Genomic DNA, 18,171 nt, shown 5'->3' on the forward strand with positions numbered 1-18,171 from the left:
ACATGTTAATTTGTGAATGAATGTGTGTCCAAGTTGGAAGTTGAAATGCTTGATAGTTGACTTTCTGGAAAGTCAACAATGGTAGGAATGTTGTGAGGTAGATCTCTTATCATAAACGTACGGTTTAGGAAGTCAAAGTGATGCACGAAATATTTATAGCAAGATATGTAATGGCGTGTTTATATTATGCGAGTAGAAAGGATCTCATTGTTAATCTATGCTATGAGTTGCAAGAAATCCATTAATGAAAGTCAATTGTTGAGCATAGATTTATTGTGATTGATGCTTTGTGTGGCCTTGTTTACTAACAAGGGTATCAATGTATGGTCATGTAAGGATAGATAGCATGTCTACGGGCTCAAGCACGGAGGCTAATGGGTCAAAAGAAAGCATGGAACCTATGCTTGAACTTGGACGCTCAAGGTAAGTGATTTCCGTAATCACTTCTTAGTTCAAGTAAGTAATAAAGTGTTGAAATTAATTAAACATGATGTTTGAGGTTAAATATGTAGGAAAGGCTTTCGTCGTAAATGATGGGATTAAAGTTGACCAAAATGCCCTTGATGGGTATTTTGGGCAAACGATCTTAATAAGTAGTTTAGAAGCAAGTTATTGATTAGTGTAATGTCTTGGACAAGTATGGAAGCGAAGAGTATGGTCTTGGTATGTCATAAACCATTTAACGCGCAAATACCCTTAACGGGTCAAAACTAAGTATATGAACGATAATGTGTTAAGAGGATGCAAAATGTCTAAGAACTTATTATTTTATGATAGATGTCACTGATATTATTAGGTTTATAAGAGTTTATGGTAAAACAAACAAGTTACGTTGATGAATGCATGAACGGGTCGAATTGTGGGTAAGAGGGTAATAAGCCGATAGCGTGTAAGTTAAGATTTCCCTTAAGGCGGTTATGGGATTTTAAGTTCATTCGACAGGATGTGAATTTACAAGCATGTAGGAAGAAACGGGAGGTTAAACGGGTAAACGGTTCGAAAGTTACGTGCGTTTTAGTGCGTACGGACGACGAAACGAACCTGCAGAAAACTGCAAATAAAGAAACTAGAGGGCGTCGCCGACGGGTAGGGGGCCTAAATGTGGGATCCTAAAGAATATGTAGTAATATGGTACCTAAATGTGGGATCCTAAAGAATATGTAGTAATATGGTACCTAAATGTGGGATCCTAAAGAATATGTAGTAATATGGTACCTAAAGGTGGGATCCTAAAGAGTATGTAGTAATATGGTACCTAAATGTGGGATCCTAAAGAATATGTAGTAATATGGTACCTAAATGTGGGATCCTAAAGAATATGTAGTAATATGGTACCTAAAGGTGGGATCCTAAAGAGTATGTAGTAATATGGTACCTAAATGTGGGATCCTAAAGAATATGTAGTAATATGGTACCTAAATGTGGGATCCTAAAGAATATGTAGTAATATGGTACCTAAATGTGGGATCCTAAAGAATATGTAGTAATATGGTACCTAAATGTGGGATCCTAAAGAATATGTAGTAATATGGTATCTAAATGTGGGATTCTAAGTTAAGAATTTCCTTAAGTAGATACGTATGAAGGTATGTATGTATGTATGTGTGAATATAAGTGGTATGTATGAATGAATGTATGTATGTATGTATGTAGGTGTGTATGTAGGTAGTATGTGCAGGTGTATATATATATATCCAAGTGAGTATGTACGAAAGTGTGTGCACGTATGTAGGGTTGTGAGAAGGCATGTAATAGGTATGTATGTAGACATGTATGCGTGTATGTATGTAGGTATGCACGTATGTAGGAACGTACGTATGAATGTAGGTACGTAGATTTGTAAGTAGTTATGTGTGAACGGATGCACATATGTAAGTATGTATGAAAGTATATACGCATGTATTCAATGAAATTGAGTATTGACGATAATAATAGTGTGCCTTGTGAACGAAGTGTAACGCAGGTACAATGAGAAAGTCTCACCACGGAATGTACGATCAGATGGAAAGCTGGGATGTAAAGAGTTAACGGAACAAAAAGTAAACGTGAATAAATCTTGTATGTTTATAATGCGTACTAATGTTATGAATTTAATGTGGTGAGCGCAGGTAGTACGAGTCACGCGGATCATCAAGGAACAGAGATCGAGGATCGAGTCACTAGTGAGATTGTACGGGAACGTTGATGTATATAATGTAGTAAACATAAGCTATGTTTTTACTTAGTAAATAAGTCGATTGATGGATTTATGTGAAAGAGTTATGTTAAAGTTAATTTTTAAATAAGTTAAGGTGTTTATAATGAAAGAAAGTTTATGGCTTGAACTTCCGCTGCGACTTTTAGTCAAATACGTATTAGGGTCTTACAGTATTGCAGGATAGGTAGGTTTTGCCTTTAAACCTTCCTTTGTGAAGCATACTTAGTCTACTAGGGTTTTGTAGACGTGATGTCCTTGAACAACCCCCCATTTGTGTAAACGACAATATACATTCACACAATACTTTCCCTAGCCGGGCCATCCCCTCACTATCGTGTCCTGTTATGGTCCTGGAACACTAGCCTGGTTCTGCGAGAGCTCTAGGATTGCGCACCCCACAATGTCATTCGAAGCGACCCTACTTCTCTCTCACATAGGTGATTCATCTGAATCATTAAAAGCATTATGGCTTACTATGATTTTCACAAATCAATTAGCTATATATTATGCTTAGCCTCACAACAATGTCACTGAATAATATTGGAATGGACTAGGACGTATTTAAACACCCTTTTATAGTTTTAGGGGGATATATGAGCATATACACTAACTTATATATAAACATATATATTAGCTATGCCCCCACAGTGAATACCATTCGGTTCATGATTAAGTTGTCCTATTGAACCTAGATCTTGGGATCTCCAGTCAACTAGGTTAGGTTTCCCTCATGTCCCTTTTCCATGGGCTTTAGTCTCATTCCACAACTTGATCTCTTATCAACCCACTGGTTGTTGGATCCAAAATTACTTGTTGACTTCGCTAAGTCATCAACAATAATTTTCAGTTTAGATCAGTTGTTCTAACGTGTTCTTGACTCGCTAGTCACTTTTTCCTTTTAGTCGATTCATAAGACTTATAACTCTTGATCTCAACCTGGATCCAGTTATGTACCTTGTCTTTAGAATGACATGAAACTCAATTCATGGCTAGACACGTTTTCACCATGCCTTTGGTGTGTCATGACTGACATCTTACTAGATTTTGAATCTAACCAATTGGCATTCGAGTCCAATCTACTCGATTGACTCCATATAACCATTGTGTACTCCACTTGGTCATGCGTTTGCAATATATGCAAGTCACCCCCAAATTTAAGTGTAATTGGATAGCATCCAAATGGGGCGATGAAAGGTTCTCCCTTTCATTTCGAGTTTGAGAAAACTTCTCAACTCCCATTTCCACATTCAAATGCAAGTCACCCCCACATTTAAGTGTAATTGGATAACATCCAAATGGGGCGATGAAAGGTTCTCCCTTTCATTTTGAGTTTGAGAAAACTTCTCAACTACCATTTCTTCATACCCTAAAGGGTTTGTTTCTTAAATGGTTCCTCCCCCCACATTACTTGCATTTTAATTAACTATCCTTTAGGACTAAAATGAATTTATCTTTATAGTTTTGTTTTAGCACAAAATTCGTTCTTGTGTCATCCCATATTTTGAATGTTTAAAGTTAATTTAATCTCCGTCGAGCATATAAATTAACAAGTATTAGTCTAGCATGCTTTAGACCACAATACTTTAGCATGTGAATAGAAGATGCATAATTCTGATTCTTCACAGCCTTAAGAGATAACACACTATCTCTTCCGAACATTCGTTTCTTAGTTTAGACACAATAATGAAATTTTATTTCACCATTCCATACCCATCGGTTTTTAGGAAGGCCTCAAAACCATAGTTAACTTCATCCATTAGGATCATAACTCGTTTGCCTTTTTATCTCCAAGGCTTCACCATTGACTTCCTAAAGACTTAAACATAAGTCTTAATCCAAGTCACTTTGATGAAAGATGTTTGTATAAAATCACTCGAGTCTTGAGATATAGTCAATTAGATTGACTCTCAACAACAAGACATTCACGTATGCCTATCTATTATATATAATAAACATAAAGATTTGGGCTGATGTGGCATTAGATTAGAGCCTCTAGGAATGGGTTTTGGCGGGAAAACGAAAATGCAGTCCAAATGTTTCACGCAGATCCCGTTTTGAGCAACCCGAACCCATGTATTCGAACCCTATATAATTATCTATTGTCACAAGAAACCCTAACAGCCACAAATTTCCAATCCATCCCTCTTTCAATCCCCATCATCAATTGCAAAAATTCTTCTCTGAATCCTCATCATTAATACGAATTCGGTCCTCATCTCAATGCGATTCTTCATCTTTCCTCCATCCATTCATCGTTGTCTTCTACCACATATCGGTCATATCAATTGGATCCTATATATCCATTAACGCTTCCTTCTTTCTCACAATTCCATTTTCTCACAAACCCTAAATCCAAACCTCTTCATCTATGATGTGTGTCGGTGTGTATATAATTTTGATATATATTTAAGCCCTTTTTACACTTTTAGCCAAGTTTTAAATTTATAAAACACGATATTTACTAACACTAAACACACATATGGGCAAGTGCACCCATCGTGGACGTAGTATAGTGTTGGTAAGATACCGAGGTCGTCCAAGGACACAAGAGCTTTTAATACCGGTTTATCCTCAACGTCTAATCAAATCAAAAAGTTAGAAAAATGTTTTAAACTAAGAAAAATAAAAACTAACTAAATGCTGAAAATAAAAATAAAATAAAAACAGATAGACAAGATGAATCACTTGGATCCGACACGTGTATTAGTATAACCTTTGATTATTTTCGCACTTTTGCACTTGTTTAAGAGATTATCATAGTTATTGTAGTAGGCCCCTCTTTTGAAGGTGACGTTACCCTCAACCCAGTAGTTTGAGTCAGCAAGGATACAATCCTAAAGGGTCGGATTATTGAAAGATAATGAATTAAGTTATTAATGCAAATTGTGGTAGGCCCCGCTTCTGGCGGTGACGTTACCCTCGGCTAAGTAGTCTGAGTCAGCAGGGATACAGTCCTAAATAACCGGGTTATAGTATTAATAGTAGTTAACTTATGAGGGGGTCAAAGAGTTTGGATCCCCACCATCCAATACCTATGGGCATTGAAGGAGATCCTACTAAATTTGACCCAGGTCCCAAGCAGGACCTCTAAACGCTGAACAAGGGCAAGACCCTTACCAAACCGTTCCCTTAACCCCCGACCAGGTAGCCAACATACCTCCATATAGACCGTGGAGATATGAATGGTGAAAATCTTTTATTTTATATAGACAGTAAAATAACGCCAAGACACCACGGACAAACGATAAGGAAAGATCACCTTCAACATAAGTAACTAGTTATTAAAGTCATTAATACAAAACCAAATAAAAAGTGCAAAAGATTAAAAATAAAAAGTATTATACTAAACACTTGTCTTCACCAAGTGATGTAAGAGACTTAGGCAAACATGGCCTTGATTGTCAAGAACTCTTACGATCAATCTTGGATCCCGAGACGACTCACACACTCTATGATGGACAATGGATGATGGTGGTGGATGATGGTGTTATGGTGGTGGTGGGTGGTGGATGAAGTGTGAGAGAGGTGGCGTGCCAAGGGATGAGAGAGAATGAAGCCAAGCTCTTCTATTTATAGGCTGAACAGAAGGCTGGACACGGCCCCGTGTCCGCTGGACACGGCCCCGTGCCCGCCTGACACTCTCTCTCCTCATTAATTGTAATTGCGAATTACAATTAATGCGCCTGCTGTACTTTCACCACGCCCCCGTGCTCGCTGGACACGGCCCCGTGGTGGGCAATGGAAGCTTCTACTGGTTTGTCTTTTCTGCTGCTTCCTGGGCACGCCCCCGTGTTCGCTGGACACGGGGCGTGTTCAGACTCTGTTTCTTCCTTTTTGCTTTGGGAGGTGCCGTTGAGGGTCCGGGCAGTCTACTTTTGTTCCTTTTCTTGTATTTATGGTAGAATTAGTGGTCTTTTTGCTTCTTTTGTGATTTTGAGCTCATTTCATCCTGAAAATTCAAAAGGAAGACAAAAACACTCTTTTTCCAACATTAGTACTAAAAAAGGGTTAGTTTTATGCCTTAATTGATGTGTTTTATATGTTGCATTTTACACACATCAAATACCCCCACACTTGAACTTTTGCTTGTCCTCAAGCAAAACTCTTTAAATGTGGCTTACACTCCCAAATGGAATAGGTAGAAGAGAAGTTTTTTAGCTTGTCCTAGAGTGTCGGGAATCCAAGGTTTTTATAGGCTTTATTTTTATTTATTTACAATCCTATTCGTTATGATTTATTTTGAACTTTTCATAAGATAAATTACTTATTTGGGCATAGCATACCTTATTAAAATTCCATTTATATACAAGTTCACATACCTCACGGGAGATCACTCAACACTCGGCCGAAGGTGTATATTTTAGTGAATCACTCGAGAGCGGCACGGAACTTACGTCTTTCCATAGGCTTGCCAAGCAATCAATCCTCCTCCTTTTTAACTTTTTACCTTTGTAAATATCAAGAGGACTTTTTGGGTGAAGGCTTGGGTTTAAAGGTGGGTGGTTGGTTAGTGGTTAGTAAAAAGGGCGAAAATCGTAACAAGCGTCGGTTTTCGTGAAGTACCTTATTTTTAGTGACTTTTTATTTTGAAGTATTTCTCCAAACAAGCTTTTATAGCTTTTGTTTGTTTTTGACTTCATCAAAATTTTTTTTTTTTCGTCACATAAAAAGGCGATTTTTACGAAAAAGCGAACTTGTTACTAAAAAAAAATAAAAAGGTTTTTGGTGGGTAAAAAGGGTTTTGGGGTAATGAAATGAAAGGTTTAGGCTCAAAGGGGCTATCTAGGGGGATTTTGGGTAGGTAAAAAAAATGAAAAATAATGGTTTTGAAAGAAAAATGGTTAGTCCTAATGCCTCCATCATTTACTTACTTGGGTTTAAGTTGGTAAGGACCGGGAATGTATCGTCGTGGCAAGTTCTAGATTTGTAAGGACCGAGCGGCTATTCACACAAGAAACGAAAAATGAGCATTTAATCTAAATATGTGTATTTTTATGCTCAATAAAGGCTCAAAACTCACTTTTGTGGGAATGGGTTTTTAATGTGACCAAGCATATATAATCGAATTTTAAACTAGACTTGTTATGCCGTTTCATAATTTTCTTATGTTGGTTCCTTTTTTATCACGACGCTATCGGTTGTAAACTTGTAAAAAAATATAACCTTTTTAGATCTTGTTATTCCCAACTTAAACTAAGACAAGTAAATAAATAAATAAAAATGAAAAAGTTTTGAAAAATTTGGGGTGTTTAGCGGTTCCAATAGAGTTTTGTGTAAGGCTTGTGTTTAGGATTTTGCAAAATTTCAAGGTTTTATCATCCCCCCCACACTTAAATTACACATTGTCCTCAATGTGTCCAAAAATAATATTTTTGGTTGATTAGAATGTATAAAAGTGTGTTAAAAAGCAAAGATTTATGTTACTGGCATTCTGGACACGGCCCCGTGTTCACCGGGCACGGCCCCGTGGTCAAGTGCCAGTAACAAAAAATTACAGAATTAAAACAGAAGCCTGGACACGGGGGCGTGTCCGCTGAACACGGCCCGTGTCCAGTTACCTGAACTGGGTGATTTTCTGCAGGGGCTCAGCACGGGGCCGTGTTGGTTGGGCACGGCCCGTGTTGAGCCTTCTGTGATGGAGATTTTTGTCGGGTTGCTCTGTTCTTCGTGCATGGTTCCATTTTTTCTCGTTCCCTTTTTCACCCATTACCACCATGAGTGTGTTTTATTCTGCAAAAATTAAAAGATTAAATTAAACTAAACTAAGGATAGATCCGCGGAATGCCTCCGTGGTGCGCCACGTTTATAAGGGTCCTTGGCTAGACCCGATTCCTAGTTATATATCTTCTGAGTGGAGTGCCTTGCTTCCTAAGTTACACCGTCGGAGAGCGGCATCCAAGCTTGAATCAATAACCTTCATGTAATTGACTGGGTCGTCGTCCTCTATTTTCTTCCCAACTCCGAACTTCACCTCATCGTCCCCATACTTCAAAGTCAGTGTCCCTTCATTCATGTCTACCACTGCTTGTGCTGTGGCAAGGAAGGGTCTCCCTAGGATAAGGGGGACCTCGGTGTCTTCCTCCATGTCGAGTATGACAAAGTCAACGGGATAAACGAATTTGCTTACCCTTACCAAGACATTCTCGATGACACCTTGTGGGAACTTGACTGATCGATCAGCGAGTTGTATGCTTATTTTTATAGGGCTCGTGGTTCCCAAGCCAAGCCTTTTGAACATCGATGAGGGCATGAGGTTAATGCTAGCCCCCAAGTCGGCCAAGGCATTGCGAACGGGTGATTCCCCTATTGAACATGGAATCGTGAAACTTCCGGGATCGATTTTCTTTTGGGGTAGTTTATTGAGTACGAGGGCAGAGCATTCTTCGCCTAAATTAACTAATTGCAAATTTTCAATTTTCTTTTTATGTGTAAGGAAGTCCCTCATAAATTTAGAGTATTTGGGCATTTGGGTTAGGACTTCGATAAAAGGAATATTGACATGCAATTGTTTTAACAGACTTTCGAATTTTGCGAATTGCTCATTGGTCTTTTGGCGAATTAACCTACCGGGGTATGGAACTCGAGGAGCCTTGGTAGGCTCTGGTGATGGGGGAGAGTTCTTTTCCTGCAGATGTGTTGGCATTGTTTCTTCCGTTGGTGGAGGTACTTCTGCAGGCCCTACGGTGCGGTTTCGTAGTGTGATGAGGTGAACTTGCGCTTTTGGGTTTGTTTCGGTATTGCTAGGTAATGCGCCTTGTGGTCTCTCGGAAAAATTTTGTGCTAGTTGATTTATTTGTTTTTCTATGTTTTGAATGCTAGCTTGTTGATTCCTAAAATTAGATTCTAATTGTAGAAATCTTTCCGAGTTTTTCTTTTCAGTGTCGGAGACGAGGCGAGATATAGTATCTTCGAGCCTTTCTCGTCCACCTTGTTGTTGAGTGAAATTTTGTGACTCATTTCTTGATTGCTGAAAGTTTGTTCGTTGGGTTTGTTGGTTACTACTATTGTCGGGTTCCCTCCAACCAAGGTTTGGGTGGTTTCGCCATCCTTGGTTGTAAGTTCCCGTTGGAGGACCCGACGGCCTAGGTCTATTATCAATGTAGTTTACCATTTCTTGTTGATCGTCCGTTTCTTTCATGCAACTCCAATTTTCATGTGACCCACCACACCCTTCACAAGCCATAACCGAGACTGTTTTTGTCATTTCTAATTTTTTTTATTTTTGAAGAAAGGGCCTCGATTTGGGCTTGTAAAGAGGTGCTTTCGTCGACCTTATGGGCGCCCGGGGCGATAGACTTATTTCCCCGGGGAGTGTGCCATTGAAAATTGGTTTGAGCAATTTCCTCAATCTGATTATATATTTCGTGTGGGCGTCGATTACCTAAAAGTCCCCCGGAGCTAGAATCAAGTGTCTGCCTAGTGTGTGGCAACAATCCATTGTAGAAAGTGGATACTTGTTGCCATATTGCGAGGCCATGATGGGGACACTTGCGTAATAGCTCCTTGAACCTTTCCCATGTTTCATATAAGGATTCCCCGTCCTCTTGTGAGTATGTGTTAATTTCAGCCATTAATTTAGCAGTTTTAGAAGGAGGGAAATACTTATATAGAAACTTTTGGGCTAGTTCATCCCAGGTGTTTACCGATCCAGCTGGGAGGGTGTTGAGCCAAGCTTTCGCTCGGTCTTTTAGTGAGAACGGAAACATACGGAGGCGTATGGCGCCGTTTGATGCTCCATTGATCCGAAAGGTATCACATATTTCTAAGAAATTAGTTATATGTAGATGAGGATCCTCGTCCGCAAGCCCGTGGAAGGTTGCGGAGTTTTGGAGCATTTGTATCAAATGCGGTCGAAGCTCGAAGTTATTGGCTTCGACATTCGGAGCATTGATAGCGGCGCCTAGATTACCTACGGTGGGCCGTAGATAATCCATAAGGGTGCGTTGGTCCGCCATTGGGGGTGGATCACCCGAAACCTTCTCTTGGTTTTTGGCTTTTAACCTTTTTCTGAGAAAGCGTTCGGGTTCTTCTAGCGGTTCTTTTATGTCTTTATTGGAACTGGAGCTCATACACTACGTGAGGATGGTGTCGGGTTCCAAGTCCTGCAATAAAAACAAAAAAGAATGTCGGTCAGAAGGTTCACCACGGCCCCGTGTTGAGCGAACACGGCCCCGTGGTCGGAAATACAGTGATTATTTTCCAGATCCCAGTTACTGGAAGTTGGACACGGCCCCGTGTTGCACCGGCACGGCCCCGTGGTCAGCCTTCTGTAACTTGAAAAACAAAAACTGCCAGTAACTTTGCTGAGCACGGCCCGTGTCCGACCAGGCACGGCCCCGTGCTGAGCTCTGCAGAAGCTAAAAATCTAAGAATAAATCCTAAAAAATTAAAGAAAAATAAAAATATGATTAGGCCGTTGATTCCTAACTTTCTTAAAATCCTTGTGTCCCCGGCAACGGCGCCAAAAACTTGATGTGTGTCGGTGTGTATATAATTTTGATATATATTTAAGCCCTTTTTACACTTTTAGCCAAGTTTTAAATTTATAAAACACGATATTTACTAACACTAAACACACATATGGGCAAGTGCACCCATCGTGGACGTAGTATAGTGTTGGTAAGATACCGAGGTCGTCCAAGGACACAAGAGCTTTTAATACCGGTTTATCCTCAACGTCTAATCAAATCAAAAAGTTAGAAAAATGTTTTAAACTAAGAAAAATAAAAACTAACTAAATGCTGAAAATAAAAATAAAATAAAAACAGATAGACAAGATGAATCACTTGGATCCGACACGTGTATTAGTATAACCTTTGATTATTTTCGCACTTTTGCACTTGTTTAAGAGATTATCTTAGTTATTGTAGTAGGCCCCTCTTTTGAAGGTGACGTTACCCTCAACCCAGTAGTTTGAGTCAGCAAGGATACAATCCTAAAGGGTCGGATTATTGAAAGATAATGAATTAAGTTATTAATGCAAATTGTGGTAGGCCCCGCTTCTGGCGGTGACGTTACCCTCGGCTAAGTAGTCTGAGTCAGCAGGGATACAGTCCTAAATAACCGGGTTATAGTATTAATAGTAGTTAACTTATGAGGGGGTCAAAGAGTTTGGATCCCCGCCATCCAATACCTATGGGCATTGAAGGAGATCCTACTAAATTTGACCCAGGTCCCAAGCAGGACCTCTAAACGCTGAACAAGGGCAAGACCCTTACCAAACCGTTCCCTTAACCCCCGACCAGGTAGCCAACATACCTCCATATAGACCGTGGAGATATGAATGGTGAAAATCTTTTATTTTATATAGACAGTAAAATAACGCCAAGACACCACGGACAAATGATAAGGAAAGATCACCTTCAACATAAGTAACTAGTTATTAAAGTCATTAATACAAAACCAAATAAAAAGTGCAAAAGATTAAAAATAAAAAGTATTATACTAAACACTTGTCTTCACCAAGTGATGTAAGAGACTTAGGCAAACATGGCCTTGATTGTCAAGAACTCTTACGATCAATCTTGGATCCCGAGACGACTCACACACTCTATGATGGACAATGGATGATGGTGGTGGATGATGGTGTTATGGTGGTGGTGGGTGGTGGATGAAGTGTGAGAGAGGTGGCGTGCCAAGGGATGAGAGAGAATGAAGCCAAGCTCTTCTATTTATAGGCTGAACAGAAGGCTGGACACGGCCCCGTGTCCGCTGGACACGGCCCCGTGCCCGCCTGACACTCTCTCTCCTCATTAATTGTAATTGCGAATTACAATTAATGCGCCTGCTGTACTTTCACCACGCCCCCGTGCTCGCTGGACACGGCCCCGTGGTGGGCAATGGAAGCTTCTACTGGTTTGTCTTTTCTGCTGCTTCCTGGGCACGCCCCCGTGTTCGCTGGACACGGGGCGTGTTCAGACTCTGTTTCTTACTTTTTGCTTTGGGAGGTGCCGTTGAGGGTCCGGGCAGTCTACTTTTGTTCCTTTTCTTGTATTTATGGTAGAATTAGTGGTCTTTTTGCTTCTTTTGTGATTTTGAGCTCATTTCATCCTGAAAATTCAAAAGGAAGACAAAAACACTCTTTTTCCAACATTAGTACTAAAAAAGGGTTAGTTTTATGCCTTAATTGATGTGTTTTATATGTTGCATTTTACACACATCAATCTACATCTATCTTCTTAATGCACCAAACGGTCACTGGTGTCAGGTTCCGGGGGCAACGATGGTGATTCAGTTCGTTGATTGTTGTGTAGGTATGTTTCTATTCGTTGATCGAATCAATTGATTCAATTCGCTGATTGTTGTTTGGTAATCTGTTTGTTTCGTTTGAGATGTTGTTTGGCGTTTAGGGTTCTTAATTATGAGTTTCTTAATGTGTAAAAGAATTTAAGATATAATACTTTTCTAAGCCTTTGCTTCTTGATATCAACCACCCTTTGAATTTGGGAATAAAGAATGCATATGTACTTAAAATACGTTGAGTGTATATAGTGTGTTTGTCAAACTTGATTTCTAAAACCAGTTTATGGAAATCCTATATTTTTGAGGCATTATTCAGATTTTCTTGATAGTGAATATGAATTTTTGTTGCTCTATAGATTTCAGTACCAAAAAACTTTAACATTTTATGAGAAAAAGTATTAACTTTTAAGGCCTAGGTGCTTTAAACCTTGAAACCTCAATTTTTTTTTATAACCGGAGGTTATTAATTACTATTATTACATTTTTTTTCTGTGGGCATGCAGTGGGTCAGGTGGAGGCGAGGACGACAATGGATGACGACGAAGAGATAGGCTGCGATTGGTGAGGTTGTGGTATGGTATCTTCTACATTAGATCAAGTGTGTTTTCATCTCACTAGGAACAATTAGTTTTTAGTTTCGTGATTGCATTTAGACCCGTGATTGAATTTAAATTTCATAGGAAATACCATTTTCATGTAATGAACTTTAACTCTTCATTTTTTTCTAGCATCAACATTAAAAACCAAGAGCAACGGAGAACTAAAACTTCAAAGCTTTTAGAATTGTCAAATTATGATTCTCACATGCAGTGGCGGACCCAGAAATTTTTTTCATGGGGTGCGGATTTTTTGTAAGGTTCATTTATTTATTGCTATACAATAATTTTTTCCGGTCCGACTCGGGTCGGGTCGGAGGCAAAAATTCTTACCTATAAGTTAATTTTCTTCAAAAACTCATATTTTTATTTTTGCTTGCTTGAGTATCAAAATTCTTAGAATTCAAAAAATATGGTGAAAACTCAACTACTGTTTTATGTTTTGTGTACCGAATATCTTTTTAGAGAATCATTTCAAAAAATAATTGATATACCTTAATTAGAAAATTAGAACAAATCAACTATATATTACGATATAACACATAAATATATTAATACTTTGATTTATATTAATAAGTCTAGGATGTAAATTAAATATATAAACTACATACCTAAATGGAAATCCTAATAATCTAAGTTATATAGAAAATTCATTTGTTTTGTTGATTTTTTTTTTGTATTTTGACTGTTTAGTATAAATGGAAGTTTTAAAATGCCATTTACAACCAATTTGATATTTTAATGATCATAAAGACGATCAATTTTCCTTTTCAAATTGTAACTGACTTCCAAGATTATAGTTTATTGAGTCATCTTTTGGTAAGCATTCATTTGATATTTCATTTTCCACCAATTCCTTCACCTGCTACTTCTCTTAGCTATCTCTCTCTCTCTCTCTCTCTCTCTCTCTCTCTCTCGGCTCTTTGTGTTTCAATTTTAATGTTTCTATGTTATTTCCTTTATCTTCCCATGTCTTCTTCTCCTTCTCTAATCATAACACAATCTGGTAGGCGCTAATGAATCATTCTACATTGAGACCAAGTCTAGATCACAACCACACACTTTTAGTTTTTAGAAATGTAAGTGACCCATGACCGTCTTTCCAACTAGCTCACATTTTAATCTCTGTTATATTCTTGATTCGTAACCAGGTAACGATCTGAATCAACTCTTGGTTTTATTTGAGATCGTTGTGTGAGTTTGGTTTTGAATGCTCAAGGGGTGCGATTGTAAAATTTCAAGGGGGCGCTAAGAATTTTCACTGTATGTGTACCACTAACTTTTTTTTTCAAGGGGGGGCGCCCGCACCCCCTGGCTAATGAATAAGTCCGCCCCTGCTCACATGCATGTTTTTTTTGGCTTATTGTATCAGACAATTAAGTTTTGTCAATGGTTCCGGTACCCAAGCTTGCATTGAGGTTATATTTGGAATGTGCTAAGGTATGTCTATGAATTAAAGTTTTTAATATATTCATATTTTCTCTGACCTTTTCTGGCTCTACATGATACAGGCTGTCAATGACTGTGATCTTGAACCTGTAGCATACGAGTTTTTCACCATATTGATTACATGCTTGATAACGTGTTCATGACAATTACAGTTGTGTTGATATTAACTTTTTGTTGGATTTGTTATGTGCTCTGTGAAATATACGATTTATGTAGGGTTCCATGGTGATTCCGGCAAGAAGGATCTTCCGATATGATTTTTGAATCAGCAATTACGAGTCGATTCTCCAATATAGGTAAGTTCTAACCATTTTAATTTTGCCTCCCGGTGATATGTTTCTTAATCGGTCTCCCATGTCCAGATCCGACGGTTTCTCACATGTTTACGGCTGTATAGGGGCTGCAGAGACCACTAGCGGCGTGATTTGTGAACGTTTCGCGTGAAAGCAAGATTTCTTTCATCTAGGTTGTTGTCTGTTCGTTCTTTTCGAGCCACAAATGTTTAGAGGTCATGTAAGACTTGATACTATGACTCATATAAGTTGTCAACCATGTGAGTACCCTTCTTATAAATGTTGAATAAGTGGATCTTATCGATCTGGTTAACGTGTAATACCATAAAATATTTCAATTTTCATGAGACATAAAGAGGACTAAAAATGACTAAATTATCCTTGCCAATGTAAAGTGTGTTACCAGGCAACATCTACATACAGAAATGAGGAAGGATGATACGTATTATCATATAAAAGACGTTGTTGGGGACAAGATGGCGTGGGACCCATTCAGCCACCAAATCTTGATGTTCAAAATGATTAAATGTGGCTCAAGAAGACAAGCCAGCTAGCAACAGAGAACCTAATCTAAAGCTGGACAAGGTAATAGCTCATAAACCATGATTTGATCGTTCATCTTTGTTAAAACGAGTTGTTTAAGTTTGACCCAAAATATTTTTTACCATTTTTACAGTTCCTTCATCTATGTTGAAATGGGCTGGTTTGGTTTGACCAAAAATACTTTTGTCTATTTTAAAATTTTAAAAATAATCAACAACCTAGAATAGTTACATTGATAATCTATTTAAATCAATTCAGGAGTTATGTATGCATTAAAGTTATGTTTAGGCAATTTTCTACAAGTTTGGCCTTTAGGAATATTACATGACCCAGATTAACCCTTCATAAGTAAACTACTTCAAACTGTGAGCTCTATTATTTTTTTTCCTAATGTTTGTTTTCTAGGGAAAATGTTGGTGTAAAGCACTAGCATATTCACCTTGGTAGTATTTTAAATTGTATTTACAACTTGCTGAGTGTACATTATATTAGTCTAATGAACTAGCATATTCACCTTGGTGGATAGAAAATAATTTTTTGGTATGAGAAAATTTGTTATTCTTTAGAATTGTGGGGTTGTCAAATGCTACTGTAATATGAGGAAAGGTCGAATTGAATGTGTGGATAATTGGAGTATAGGTTATGATTGTAAAAACATTTGGGTATTTTAATCAAGTGGAAAGAGGCCATGGTAACATGTTGTTTAGGAAACGTAATAAGCATTATATGAATATAAACCCCACACATTGCCTCTAAATGGTCTAAAGTTTTAATTTACAAATTGGATATTTTAGAAAAGAAACCAACAACAAATGGATTTTTACTTATGTATTTGAGTTCACAAGTTTGCTCACAAACTGACATATAGCATGTAAATCCTTTTCTTGTAAAAAGTTTAGTATATAATTAAAGGGTGCCACATTTATACGGACCTGAAGCAAATAAAAAGGGGTTTGAAAGACGCGTTAAATTAACGTTAAAATAAATTTGCACTAACATTTCGAAAATACTTGAAGTTGAGAAACCTTATTTTCTAATTGGTATTATTCATTACAAATTGCTTTATTAGAAATTTCAGTCATTATTTAGAAACGTAGTTTTTACCATTCTTATTTAATAAGTTTATTAACAATAAGGTGTCAATGGCCGGTTGGCCTGGCCCGTTTGAACCCACACTAACTACACAGTTGGCCCGAAGTTGTTCTGGCCCGGTAACCAATCTGAACGATCTATCCCAACACCAATATGTAATTTTTTTTAAGGAAAATGATTAAGAATTGGTTATTGGAAAAGCGGCAGAGGCTATTGCGGATGCTTCAGTTAGTTAGCATATGAGGACTTCGTTTAAGGAAGCGGGTGTCGTCAAGAATCTTTTTCGGCTTCTTGATTATGACAGCGAACCCATTCGATTAGGCGTTATTCGCGCTTTAGAAAGGCTTTCAGTTAGGTGGAATCTCTTTCTTTCTGATTAAACTTTTTTTTGTCAAAGTTTACGAGTATAGTTTCATTTATAAGCACGTTTTTTTTGTGTAAATGCAACAATGATGTTTGCCAGAAAATTCAAGCTGAGGGTGTTTTGAAGCCGTTAATAAGATCACTGAAGAATTCGGATGCTTCAGAAAGTTCAACTCGTATGGTATAACAAATATTGTATTTTACCTTTATATGCGTTTATTTTGTGGTATTAATGATTCTATGAAAAATGCAGATCCTGAATATTCTTGGTCGGATATTAGATCCCAGTAAAGAAATGAAATCAAAGGTCAGCATCTTGTGATCAGTTATAAATGTTGGAATGAAAAAAGTTGCAATAAAAATAAATTTCATTTGTGGTCAGTTTGAGTTAAAACTAGGTATTTACACTTTAATGTTAATATATAAAGAGAATCTTTCATGTAAAATGTAACAGGCCTTTGCATCCTAATTTGTATATTGTTAAGAAGATCTAAAGCTGGTTTGAAACATTTAAAAATGGCATGGAACCGACTTTAACAAGTATAAACTACCCTAAAACAGCTAAAGTGGTATGTTTATGTCGTGTGCCTTGCTTATCTTGGGCCCTCACTTTGTAAGCGTCTTCGCCTAGGCGATAATCATCTGATATGCAACTGCTAAAGGAAACACTTAAGGTAAATGCCTTTCATCACCTTAACTCGACCCATTTAACTATAAGTCGGATGATTTTGGTTTTTTTCGTTATTTTTTTATAAGTTCTATCTGAAAATGATGCAAATACCCATGACAACTGAATGATGCAAATACCCATTTAACTTATTATCAGTCTTAGAATAATATATATATGTTACGAATCTTTAACGCGTGCATTTCTGTTATATAGGGAACTGAATGATAATCAGCTTACATGTCATATTCCACCGGAGCTTGGAAAACTCACCGACCTGTTTGACCTGTAAATTCTGCAATTCCCAATTATTTAACCTGATTCTGTTTTTTTCTTTCGGAAGTTAATTATGGTGTGTGATTGTAGTAATGTTGCCGGGAATAAACTCGAGGGGCACGTACCTCAGAATCTGAGCTCTTGCACTAATCTCAACAGCCTGTAAAAGATTAGTTTTAATACTAAAACACGAAACCACATCCTTCTTTGTATTTTTTTTCTGTCAGTAATGGTGATCGGTAATGATTGGCAGACGACGAGGTGTTGTGGTTGTGGCCGGTGGCGTTTAATGTTGGACAGTTTATAGTGGTCGGTTGTTGCATTGTGTTTGTATAAAAAGTGGTAGCTCTGATTGAATCAGGTATAAATATAAAATAAGGGCTGTTATGTGCATTTTGCTTATTATTTCTTGATTCTAGGAAGAAAAAATTAGGAAACTTTAAACATGATGAG

General features: G+C 37.8%; 1 long non-coding RNA gene and 1 other non-coding gene across 17 annotated transcripts; both read left to right on the top strand.

Moving 5' to 3' along the window:
- Positions 1-9,667: 9,667 nt before the first annotated feature.
- Positions 9,668-9,774, top strand: LOC118487752. The gene has a single exon (XR_004882695.1). It is a non-coding gene; the product is annotated as a small nucleolar RNA R71 (small nucleolar RNA).
- Positions 9,775-12,380: 2,606 nt separating this feature from the next.
- Positions 12,381-18,128, top strand: LOC110917019. 16 transcript variants are annotated; one of them, XR_004880902.1, is made up of 12 exons: positions 12,381-12,450; positions 12,943-13,011; positions 14,187-14,298; positions 14,408-14,475; positions 14,701-14,780; positions 14,882-15,037; positions 15,173-16,767; positions 16,876-16,956; positions 17,029-17,082; positions 17,230-17,449; positions 17,659-17,730; positions 17,809-18,128. It is a non-coding gene; the product is annotated as an uncharacterized LOC110917019 (long non-coding RNA). The 16 variants fall into 16 exon arrangements; XR_004880904.1 differs by having other exon boundaries at positions 16,876-16,951; XR_004880905.1 differs by having other exon boundaries at positions 15,173-16,762.
- The last annotated feature ends 43 nt before the right edge of the window (positions 18,129-18,171 follow it).

The sequence above is a fragment of the Helianthus annuus genome, chromosome 15 (genome assembly GCF_002127325.2).
Source record: "Helianthus annuus cultivar XRQ/B chromosome 15, HanXRQr2.0-SUNRISE, whole genome shotgun sequence".
NCBI classification, from domain to species: domain Eukaryota; kingdom Viridiplantae; phylum Streptophyta; class Magnoliopsida; order Asterales; family Asteraceae; genus Helianthus; species Helianthus annuus.